General features: G+C 35.6%; 2 pseudogenes; one reads left to right on the top strand and one right to left on the bottom strand.

The window, feature by feature from the left end:
• The first annotated feature begins 1,490 nt into the window (after positions 1 to 1,490).
• Positions 1,491 to 2,524, top strand: LOC120119199 (annotated as a pseudogene).
• Positions 2,525 to 3,242: 718 nt separating this feature from the next.
• LOC120119970 lies at positions 3,243 to 6,997 on the bottom strand (annotated as a pseudogene).
• Between the last annotated feature and the right edge of the window lie 5,982 nt (positions 6,998 to 12,979).

Genomic DNA, 12,979 nt, shown 5'->3' with positions numbered 1-12,979 from the left:
TATGACTCCATAAGAAGGTAGGACAAAGGAGAACAAAGGTGAAGTGATTTTACTTAGGTTGTGTCTCGTTTCTTTGTCTTGGTTAAAAGATTTTTTTAGTGATCATTAGTACAAGTGTCAACCGCAGGATCATAATAACTACCCGTAAGTTAGTAGGCTAAGTGGACATGGTCAGGTGGTACTAAATATGGCTTTGGTAGGTCATAGGGACTTGTCATATGTCACGTCAATTAGTCGTGTCTTCTCGAGAGATATGACCTACCAAAGCCATATTTAGTACCACCTGACCATATCCACTTAGCCTACTAACTTACGAGTAGTTATTATGACTCTGCGGTTGACACTTATCATATGTCACGTCAATTAGTCGTGTCTTCTAGAGAGATGTTATACATTCAATGATATTTTTCTATAGGTGTTCTCTTTATGTCTACCGAAATTTTTTAGTGTCAGAGGCCTTAGGATGCTTTAGAGTTCTCCAATGATTAAGGTGTGAAAATAGTGTGTATGGAGGACCTTTAGTGGGGTATAATATTTTTCCTCTCTTCGTCAAGGGAATGTCATATAGCGGCTTGACTCAAGACTCTTATAAAATAGCATTTATTGAGTTTATGAAGGAGCTTCTCGGAAATCAATATGATGACTTATTTTAAGTGACTACAGACTCGTATGTTTACATATATAACAAAGGGTTCTTGATGCATAATGAGAAAATTGTAACGGATGCATCTCTAGGTTAAGTATGTTACGAAGATCATGATATTACTGAAGAGGTAACGGAGAAAACAATAACATGTTGACGCTCATTTATCATTAATTGTGGAGGAGCCGTCGTTTAAGTTGGTGTAAGCCCGTAATTTAGTTGTATTGTTATCTTAATTTTTGTAAAAGTTGGACGATTTTGAGGCTGGACGGAGACTTACATATGTCTCGGATTCTCAACACTTTTAGGCTCATAGTATGGACGTTTTATTTGAGATAAATAAATCTCAATACTTTTAGAATTTATCACCACCTTATTTATCAATAAAAATATAATATTCAAGTTCAAATATAATTGAAATTTATAAAATTATATTTTATAAAAAAATATTAACTATAATATATATATATATTATAAAATTATATTTATAAATATAAATATATTCTTATAATTGTAATATATTATTACATTTTATAATTTATATTATAATTAAATTTCATAAAGTATATTTATAAAAATTTTGTTTGGTGTGAACAGAATAATAATATATATTATATTTAAAAATATTAATTTATTAAAAATTAAAATATTTATAATGATCTTTATTTTTTTTATTTAGTTAAGGTAAAACCAAAATGATCTTATAGCGTTTCACATTGAATTGTCTGTTCAAAACCAAAATGATTTCTACAAGCCCTCGACTTGTGGGCCCGCCGGCGATACATTCCTTAAACCCACCCTCTACCGCCGTTGCAGACGTAGAATCTCTCGCCATCCAAGCCGGACAATGCGAACTCACCCCTCAAATACCGAAGTGCTTGTTCCGTTGCATGAGGCGCTTCAGTTGCCGGAGGTTTACATGAGTGCAAATAAATGGAACACACCTCCTTACAATAGGGTGGCATCTGTTGCAATGTAGAATTATAAGTCATTGTTCGCAAAGCATGATAATGAGAGGTTTCGGGAGTACCTTGAGCAGGTAAAGACCGGGAATGCAAAGATTTCTGCTGGAGCATTGCTTCCACACGAAATAATTGGGTCATTGAAAGACAAAGATGGAGAGCAGGTGGAGGAGCTACAGTGAAAGAGAATGGTGGACTATGTCGCTGAGAAGGGGAAGCTAACCAACTGCATTGCGGTTAGTGATGTTTCTGGGAGTGTGGAAGGGATACCAATGGAGGTTTCGGCGGCACTTGGATTGTTGAGCTCAGTGAGGAGCCTTGGAAGGGAAAAGTGAACACTTTTAGTGAAAATCCCGAGCTTCATTTGATTGAAGGAGACACTCTTAAAGCCAAGACCGAGTTTGTTAGGAACATGGAGTGGGGTGGTAACACGGATTTTCAGAAAGTGTTCGATCAGATATTAGCAGTTGTGGTGGAGGGAAAGCTCAGTGAAGAACAGCTAATAAAGAGGGTATTCGTTTTCAGTGATATGGAATTTGATGATGCCAATGGGAATCATTCTAAATATTTGGATAACATGGATAATCAGGGTAACGGTGAGGATGAAATGACTTGGGAGGAGCGTCAAAAGGAGTGGGGAAGAACAAGCATAACCTATGGAAGACTGATTATGAAGTCATACAACAGAAGTTCATGAGAGTGGGTACAAAAGGGTGCCGGAGATCGTGTTTTGGAACCTGAGGAACTAATCTTCAACTCCAGTGGTTGCTAACCAGGACGGAGTGGCACTTGTGAGCGGTTTTTCGAAGAATTTACCGACTTTGTTCTTGGAGGAAGGTGGGATTGTGAACCCTCAGCATGTAATGGAATTAGCCATTGGTGGTGAAGAGTACAAGGAACTTGCAGTTCATTATTGATAGGTTGGTTGTTCTTGGTTTTGATTATGGATCATACTTCTTGTTTCAACTCCTTCTGTTATGGAACATAATACTGGTAAGACAGAAGGTTTTGAATAATTACTCGTTCTTTGTTTAAAAGATCGCTGATCCAAGTTCATTTTCACCCTCAACACATAAATATCTTTTTTCATGTTGCTCTCACTTTTCATTTTTTTTTGTGTTTGATCGTCATAATCTTCGACAGTATATTCGTGTATGGCCATATAGGTGTGGAGATGTGCCTTTTTAAGGACTTACCAAATTTTTTGAATACATTTTTAAAAATATGGGTCTGATATATATTCATGTCCGGTTTTTAAAATTTTAAATTCATATATATTTTAGATATATTTTTAATATTTTTATTTATAATTTATTTTTACCCCTAAAGTGTTTTATATGTTTGTCTCAAATTTTTTAAGTTCACTTTTAACATTGGCAAAATAAATGAGATGATGTGTTGGGAGAAAAAAAATCTCAAAATAATCCTCTCAAAAATTATTTCTTGAATTAGGACAATTACCAAGTATAACGACAATTTCTTTTTTGAAGAGATTGTTTAAAGTCTTTAAGATTTAAGTTGAAATCTCTTGGGAGTTGCAAGTTAAAAATTATTCTCAAATGTTGATAACATTAACGAATGTTTGATTAACAAAGGTAATAAAATTTATAAGTGTCATTGTTTATTAACTGCCCTCTATCTGAAATTCTTAACAATATTTCATTGCAAGTCATCTTAGACCATAATGTTTTAATAGGTACAATAATGTTACATTAAGAGAGTTCGCTTTTGGTCATAAACAGTAGTCAGCATCAGAGCATAGCAGCAAACCATAATCTCCTAAAAGTTTCATTTACCACGTCCCCTCTTTTCTAAACACTGCGAAACTGAAGCAATAAAAATGTAAGATCGCAGCAGCAGGTAAGCCGAATCTTACCACCATTGGCAGCAACATTCAAAGGGAATGACGAGGACCAACCAAAGAAATTTCAAGGAGCCAGATGAAACAATTCTCCAAATCCCCACCTGTAGAAAATCATCAGAAATGAGCAAACAGACGTGAATAACTTTTGTAGATGGATCATTTGATGTTTAACGCTTTCATAAAACGCATCCGTCGACAGTAATCATTATAACGTATGATTAAAAGAAACATTATAATGCATGAGGTTCTATCATTTTCAATCTAAAAATGGGAAAAAATGAACAAGGGATATTTCCAATATATCTTCAGATATGCTATTATACTTGTTGGTTTCTTAATAAAACGTCAGGCACTCTTTCCCCCTTCAAATAATGAACTTCAGTTTGATCGAGTTATGAAGGGGTTTCTAACGAGGCCCTATTACATAAACCGCATAAAAGCAAACGGCATATATAAAATAAAATACTTGTTTAGATAAGGGATTGCATCAGAAATAAGGTTCTATCTTTTTTTATATGGTTGACTACTTGATATGTACATTATGGAGTTGCACAACGGAAGGAGGAATGATGGTCCTAGCACCTTCAAACAAGCGACAAGAAAGACAACTAGACTAAGGCCAGTTCTACATTACTATTGGATTTTGATAAAGTGCTTTGCAAAAGTGTTGTAAAAAGTGTGATCAGTAATTTAAAATGCGTTTCAAAAAGTTAAAATATCTGTGTTAGACATTATGTTAGATAGTAAAAAATAAGTTAAATGATATTTTTATGATTTATAGGCATAATGCCAAAATTATCCTCCAATGTTTACCAAAATGATCATTTGGCCCTTTCTCTTTTAGGAGCATTTTGGCCTCGGACAAAATCTCTTTAGTTTGTCTTTGGCTCTTATTCTTTTTTATGGAGCATTTTGACCCTCGACATTTCATTTTAGGTAAAATAACCCATTATAAAGGGTCGTATGTTAAGTAACGGTTTTCATCCAGAGAGGGGGGCCTTCTGCCCCAAATGAACGGTGAGCCAAATGCTAAAAAAAAAATAAAGTCAAATGACTATTTAGTCAAACGCTAGAGGTATTTTTTTGACATTTTGCCTATTTAATTTATATCCAAAAGTCAAAGCTAACTTTCTTAGCTTTTCTAAAAGCTGGTTGGAAAAGCACTTTTTATAGGAAAGCTATTTTTCAACCTTGTTCTTTATTTTTAGTACCAAAAGTGCATGACTTCTATTGTTGATTTGGAAAGCAATGGAGAACTAACCCAAGAGAAAGCATGAGAAAGACAAAACCAAGAGTAATTTTAAGTAAAAGATGGACACACAGATACTTGTATGAATTAAGAATCAGAATATGAATGGAAAGCTTGCAGCAGTTATAAGTAAGCTCACCTCAGTGCACCAGTATCACTGCCCAGCTGCACCCACAAACTCGAAAAACATCCTCAAGCTATTTAGTTACAAGTAGAGAGCTTCCCGGTCCATTCTCAGCCTACCATAGTCGATGCTAAGCTCTCTCATAGGAGGGATATTCTCCATTGCAAAAAGCAAGGTGAGGAACATCAAGTTATCGTGATCAAACAACACATATTGCACTAGAACATTTGGTCTCGAACTATGACTAATAAACAAGCAACATTCCTCATCTTGATACATCCATTGCAAAATCCAATGGTGGAATTGAGGGATATGATGGATGCACATATTCTGAAAATATTTGGACAAATCCCCCCATTCTGTCCATCGTTCAGAAAATCGATAGGATAAATCAATGTATCGCCATTCATCGAGAAAATTTGCGCTTGCTCCCTAGTTAGAACGACACCTGTATATTCGCATACGAAAGCACCTGCTGTATTAAGTCCAAGGATCGAACTCCCCAACCTGTTTCTCTTGACCTAAATATTTCCAATCTGTTTCTCAACCCGTGTTGTGAAACCCGGTTCCGACAAGTTGGTGGGCATGACAGAAATTCCCACATTCAAATATCACTGGTTTCCCTCTCATGAGAAACCATTATAATCATAAGCAAAATCACCAGCATTCTTCATAGAACAAAAGCACCCTTCGGTGCATCCCGAAACACCTGACATCCGTACCATTACTTGCTTGACTAAATACATGTGAGGAAACACTGTGTTCACAAGATAATCATAACACATAGGATCATGATCACCATCAATGTCGTTATAAAAAAAACCGGAACTTTCTCTTTTCTCATAGACATATCAAGAGTCAAAAAACCCGTCCTAGCAGACAAAGGCCTTGTCTTAAGACTCTCGGCAAACCTAATAACCGAACTACCCATCTCAGGTTGCCCATCGATCTCGACAATCTATATTTATAAACCGAAACCGGACTTCCCCACATCGAACCAACAATCAATAATTTTATAAACCATCATAACATAGACTTTACCCGAACTTTGTTCTCATATTTAATCCCCTAATAACTCTCACCTCAATTCCATGATACATACTCCTTTCTAGAGCTAAATTACCACCTTCAAGCTTCTGATGCATACATGCCTCGAAAACTTATCTCGACCGCCATGACCTGTGTATATTATCGTGTCGCCGGCATCTTGATCGTCCTCGTAACCACCCGAAACAATAATGCTGGTGGCTATTGGCTGTCCATTTGAGCTTTGGCTCCCAGGCAAGTAATCGATCCCTGCTTGAACTAGCCATGTAACCCCATCATACAAAGCTCCATTCTGAAAAGAACAAGTCTCCTACTTCAATGCCTGGGATAGCGCCCACAATTCTTTTATCACGATTTAACCACATCCCCCGGTCCCTCATCACGGCGGCGGCCCTCAAATCTCCCCGCGCGCGTCTCCCACTCCCCGGGCCCGTCCTCTTTTCTTCCTCCGTGGTGGCCAAAATGCGGATGGAATCGTACATCATTCGGGTTCTTCTAACGACATCCCGAAAATACATCTCATCTTCGATACCCAAATTTGTCACCCGAACCAGCTCATTGGATCTCCCGGCCTTGCGACGTGAAACGACGACGGATAGAGCTTGGTCCGGGTTGCAGGCGTTAGCCGCAGTAACTTCGGAGCTAGGTAGCGGTTCTTCGGGTACAGGTACTATGGCCCGAGAATCTGGCTCAAGCACTTCGTCGCCATATTTTTGTAAGTTTTCGTCAAAAGAGGAACGGAAGAGCTCGGAGATTCGGAAATACTCGGAGTACAAGGCGTTTTGGTCGTCGGTGGAAGGGGAAACGTTAGAAGGAAAGCAGTTTCGGATTAGAAGGAAAATCAGGGTAGAAGGGGAAAGAGAAAAGAGGAAGTTTTGTTGTTGGAAATGGGTAGGTGGAGTTTCGTCGAAAGGTTCTTGCTTGGGTTCAAGTTTAGGTGTTAAAAGTTTGACGCCGGCGATGCTGTTGGTGGTGGTTTGGGAAGGATCTCCGTAGATTGAGGTCTTGAAGAGGTACAGTAGAACCCATTTGGTGATTACTGATGTTTAAAGAGAAATGCCCAAGGGATTTAGTCACGGTTCTTCAAGCTGCTTTCATGGCGGAATTTTTAGGAGAAAAACCATTTTATTTCTTTTTCAAAACAGGAAAGTGTTTTGTTTTGTACATCGGGTAGTTCCAGGCTAAGGAAGCTTAATTTAAGGTATAAAACGGAAGATCAGTTAAAATATTTTCTCCCATCAAAATGGGCTAACCATTCTAATTTTATTCACTTAGAGGTGTTTGGTTTGGAGAATATGGGATTATCATAGGAATAAAATTTACATTCTCTCGTTTGGTTAGCATGAGAATCTCATTCCCGGTAATATAAGATTATAAATAGTAGATTTTTTGGATATATTACTGGGAATGACATTACCTCTCTTTCTTTAGGTATTGTTGGATTACCGACGTTTAAATTAAAATGCCCTTAAATTTTTTTTCTTCAAAATATCCTTATTCTGTCATTTAATAATAAAATTCTACGAAGGTAAACTATAAATTTATCCTTAACTATTTAAATTTATAAAAAAAATATAATTAAAATTTTATATGAAGTTCAGGGGTTAAAATAAATTTTTACCCTTTTATTAAACTTTTTTATATTTTCAATTTTATAAAAAAATTATATGAATTTTATGAATTTAATTTTTTTAAATAAAATATATAAATATTTTTTAATTTGTTAAAAATTAAATATATAATGACAATTTGGTCAAATATACATTCTAATAATTTTATTCCTTTAACCAAACACGGTAATCTTACATTTCTGCTAAACCAATCAAACACAAAATACAACATTCTCAGTAATCTTATTCCCTGATAATCTTACATCCCCACTGATAATCTTACATCCCCACTAATAATCTTACATTCCGTGAACCACATGCACCCTTATAATCAATTAGATATAAACATTTTTTATTAAAAAATATTATTATTTATATGAATTTCATAGCTGTAATTTTATTATAATTTTATAAAAAATAAATTTAGATCTTTTGATTCATTTTTAGAAAAATTATGTCAATAATTCTCTTTATTTTTTGTCTGACTAACTTTGGTTTGATTTTTACTTAAATGTGTTTGATCCTTTTCATTATCGATTTATCTATCTAAGTCCCTTATTGTTAACCTCTGTTAATCTAGTAAACGGAAGTCTAATTTGACATTTAAAAAAAAATCTAAAAGAACTATGTGTAAAACCCGCGTGTCTTATTCTTCTTTTGTTTGTGGGATTTATTATTCCTCGGTTGCTGCACAAGAAACAAACATTTCACTAGCTTCTTGGTGTTCAACTGCTCCCTCAAAAGATTCAACTTTGTTTTCCTCTCTTTCCACTTCCACGACATCACCCTCTTGATCCTCTTTTTCTCACTTTCATTTCTAACTTCTTGTTCCTTCAGTTCATCTTCTTGTTGTTCTTTATCTTTCTCGTAACTTTCAGTTTTATCTTCTTCTTATTATACTCTTCCAGTTCATCCTCTTGTTGATGTTCTTTATCTTTCGGCAATGGAGTTTCCCGGAAGTTATCAGCAAGAGCAACCATTTTAACAGATCAGATCTACACCTCATCAACAACAAGCATTCTTGGGTGATATACAAATACTCACCTAGCTGCTGCTCCTCCTTTCTCATCTTCATCACAAACATTTTTATTACCAAAATCACTTATTACAATATCTAAAAAATATGTCTCATTAACCACTGTCATCCTCTCATCATATTTTCAACTGTTGACCATCAAATCAATCTCCCACCCTTTCCTTTCCCCTTCTTGCACAACCACTAACCACTGTGCACAAATAACCCCACAAGAACCCCCGCCGGACCCTCTTGTTTTCTCTTATTTGTCCTTTTGGCCAGCCATGCAAGAAGACCTGCAAGGAAAAAAACAATTGAACTCAGTCTTAAACTCCCTCAACGCTTCATGAATGGTCATCGGTAAATGAACCCATTTCTTATTGCCACTCAAAACATGGGCTTAACACATATTTAAAATATGTAGCATAAGTAATTACGTTAATTTTTAATTATAGACGATCAAAATAAAATAATAAATATAATAATAAATGTGATTTTAAAAATATAATAATCGGTGAATAAATAAAATAAAAATGATATTAAATACTAATTTATAGTTTACTCTTAAAATATTTAAAAGAAAACGAGAAGTCAGTAAGAGAAGGGCGTGTCGGTGATCATGGAAAATATCTGAAAATATGTAAAGAGAAAAATAGCGGACAAGATTTAGTGTGGCGTGGCAGGTCAAAAACGGTGATGGCCGGTCAAGAGGAATATTACATATTTGCCTCTTTATTTACGGGGTTTGCATCGATCTAGACCTCACTTTTGCAGCACCGACAGGAACTTATGAGCCAAAACTCTACTTTCCACTTACGAGCTCCTTCTAAATATATAGGGTAATTATATTCTACTTTACTCTTATTTAAGATTAAAAAATATAAGAAATTAGTAATAGAAAATATGATAAAAAATTATTTTACAATTGAGCGTAAATTATTGCGGAATACGACTATTAGATAGAGTAAAATCGTAACTGATAATTTGAGAAAATAAAAATGAAGATAAAGAAGACACAAATTTTATGTGGAAAATCCCTAAATAGCATAGAGTAAAAAACCACGGGCAAAGTTAGAAGAATTTCAATATGAGAAAGTAGAAATTACAAATTCTCTCGATCTAACAAAGAGAAAACAATGACAATTCTCTCTTGATAAAAATGAGAAAATAACTCTCAAGAAACTCTCTAAATTCTCTAGTATTGGGAGAAAGCTATAATGATTTGGGATGATGTTGAAGCTAAATAGGTTATAGTATTTAAAGTTGAAGCTTAAGGACTAATCTTGTAAATATTCTAAAGTACAGGGACTAATTTAGTAATTTTACCATACCATGAATTTCAACAATTTCGGTGTCAATTGCACCGAAAGTTTGGCTTTGAAATTTCTTGCTCATTTCCACCGAAATTGTTGGCCACCGAAATTGCCTTATAATAATCTCTCACTTGAAGATTTGATTGAAACAATCATATCTTCACACCATTCTTTCTATCTTGTACCTTCATGTTGCTTACATTTTTGACAGGCCACAAGAGGTTCGACACCAGCTAAATTTATCAGCATTGGTTGTCTTCGTCATGAAATCTGTTATGTTGTCTTTGGTATGGATTTTCTGCATATCTACCGTCTCTTCTTCCATCTTTTCACGAATGAAATGATACTGAACTCGTATGTGCTTTGTCCTTGAATGAAATGTTGGATTCCTTGCTAGATGCAAGGCGCTTTGACTGTTACAAAACAGAAAGACATACTCTTGATTGTGCCCAAGCTTCTCCAATAGCATCTTCAACCAAATTACTTCTTTACTGGCTTGTGTAGCTGCTACATATTCTACCTCTGTTGTGGATGTAGTCACAACTGACTGCAATTTTGAAACCCATGTTACAGCTCCACCAGCAACTTTGAACACATATCTTGTAGTAGATGTGTTTTTATCCAAATCCTCTGCATAGTCAGAATCTACATACCCATTGATTAGTAAGTTTGATCATCCGTAACATAATATGTAATATTTGAGGTCATTTTGATGTATCTTAGGATCCGCTTTACTGTATTCTAATGTTCTTTGCATGTATTCACTATATACCGACTACCATCCCCACTGATTGTGCAATGTCTGGTCTTATGCATATCATAGTGAACATTAAACTTCCCACTGTCGATGCATACGGCACTCGAGACATCTCCATCCTCTCTTTTTCACTGCTAGTACTCATACTAGAGGATAATTTGAAGTTAATAGGAAGAATGGTAGAAATTAGCTTACAATCTTGCATGTTGAATCGTGACAAGATCTTCTTCAAGTAATTCTTTTGTGAAAGCCAAATCTTCATATTACTTCTGTCTCGGTGAATTTGCATCCTCAAAATCTCTTTTGCTGATCCAAAGTCCTTCATTTCAAATTCCCTAGTAAGTTATGCATTCAATTCTTCAATATGATCTTTATTGGGTTCTGCAACCAATATGTCATCCACATACAACAGCAATATAACAAAATCATTATCACCAAACCTCTTGAAATAAGTACAAGGGTCTGCGTTAAGTCTGTTGTATCCAAGGTACATAATGAATGAATCAAATCAATTGTACCAACACCTCGGCGCCTGCTTTAGACCGTACAGAGATTTGTTCAACCTGCAAATCAAGTTCTTCTTTTTGTATTCTTCAAAACCTTCAGGCTGGAGCATATAAATCTCTTCTTCAATATTTCCATGAAGAAAAGTTGTTTTAACATATAGTTGCTCTAGATGTAAGTTCAATGTAGCACATATTGCCAAAATTACTCGAATTGTTGTTAGTCGAACCACAAGAGAAAAGATTTCATTGAAATCAATACCTTCTTTTTGAGCATATCCTTTGACCACCAGTCTTGTGTGATACCTCTCAACTTGATCGTCATCATTTCGCTTGAATTTAAAGACCAATTTGTTACATATTGGCTTCCTTCCTTGTGGTAGTGTTACAAGGTCCCATGTATTATTTTTATAAAGGGCTTTAATTTCTTCTTGCATCGCCATCATCCATAGTGAAGCATCTGAGCTGTTTATTGCCTCCTGAAATGTTGATGGCTCACTGTCCTCTGTTAAAAGACAATATACAATATTTCATTCTATAACATAATCTGAGTGCCAATTGAGACTTCTTCTCACACGATCTGATTGACGAGTTGTTGGAGATTCAGAACTCTCTGGTTCTTGTTCATCATGTGTTGGTTATGCTTCAGAAGAATCTCCTTGTTCAAACTCCTTTTCCACATGTATTTGTGTAGTCTCTGACTTTTCAGTGCTATCATCTTCTTCTTTTCTTTGTAGCTTATCTTCTACAAAGATAACATCCATGTTAATGATCATTTTGGAGAAGTGGGATCCCACAAGCGATACCCTTTTACACTATCAGCATACCACAAGAATTTGCATTTCCTGGATTTTGGATCCAACTTTGAAATTTCTTGGGAGTTGTACATCACGTACACAATACTTCCAAATATATGGAGGTTTGAATAATCAGCTGGTTTATCAGTCCACATCTCCATTGGTTTCTTCAGCTCTATTGCAGTTGATGAAGCTCGATTCACCAAATAACAAGTGATATTGACTGCTTCTGCCCAAAATGATTTTTCTAGGCCTACAACATTCAACATTGCTCTTGTTATTTCTAACAAGGTTCTGTTCATCCACTCTGCCACTCCATTTTGTTGAGGAGTGTTCGCCACTGTGAATTATCTTTTGATGCCTTCTTTCCTGCAAAAGTCATCGAATTCTTCACTTGTGTATTCTCATCCATTATCTGTTCGGAAACATTTGATCTTATTCCAGAATAAACTTTCACCGCGCTTGAAGTTTTTGAAAGTTAAAATACATCTGACTTTTTTTAATAGGCTACACCCAACATCTCCTGGAGTAGTCATCAATAAGACAAAGTATTTTGCTCTGCCTAGGATGTAACTGATGCTTGCCATACGTCAGAATGAACCAATTCTAGAACATTTTTACCTCTAGAATTTGATGTGTTGAATTTCAACCGGTGCTGCTTACTTGTTATACAATGCTCACACAAAGTAAGTGATACCTTTGTTAAGTCTGGAAATACCTTTTGCTCTACAATGACTTTTATTTTCGTTCTGACATGTGTCTAAGTTTCTGATGTCATAGCATTACAGAATACGAACTACATGAGGAAACAGAGGCTTCTGTTTATAGCAAAGTCTCTCTCTTCAGCATGCACAAGTTTATTGTTATCTTTTCGCCTTTCATTACCACAAGCGCTCCACGGAACATCTTCATGATTTATTTCCGTGTTTCAATCTTGCTTGCATTATTATCCAACAATCTGTAGGATAATAATTTTTTCTTCAGCCTTTCACGTGTCGCACACTCGAACAACTTTAATTGCTCCATCATACATCTTCAATTTGATGATTCCCACCCAACAATCTCTAAGGCATGATCATTGCAACTATATAAATC

The sequence above is a fragment of the Hibiscus syriacus genome, unplaced genomic scaffold, assembly GCF_006381635.1.
Source record: "Hibiscus syriacus cultivar Baekdansim isolate YM2019G1 unplaced genomic scaffold, ASM638163v2 tig00110332_pilon, whole genome shotgun sequence".
NCBI classification, from domain to species: domain Eukaryota; kingdom Viridiplantae; phylum Streptophyta; class Magnoliopsida; order Malvales; family Malvaceae; genus Hibiscus; species Hibiscus syriacus.
The sequence above is the reverse complement of the archived record's forward strand: the minus strand, read 5'-3'. Positions and strand labels throughout refer to the sequence as shown.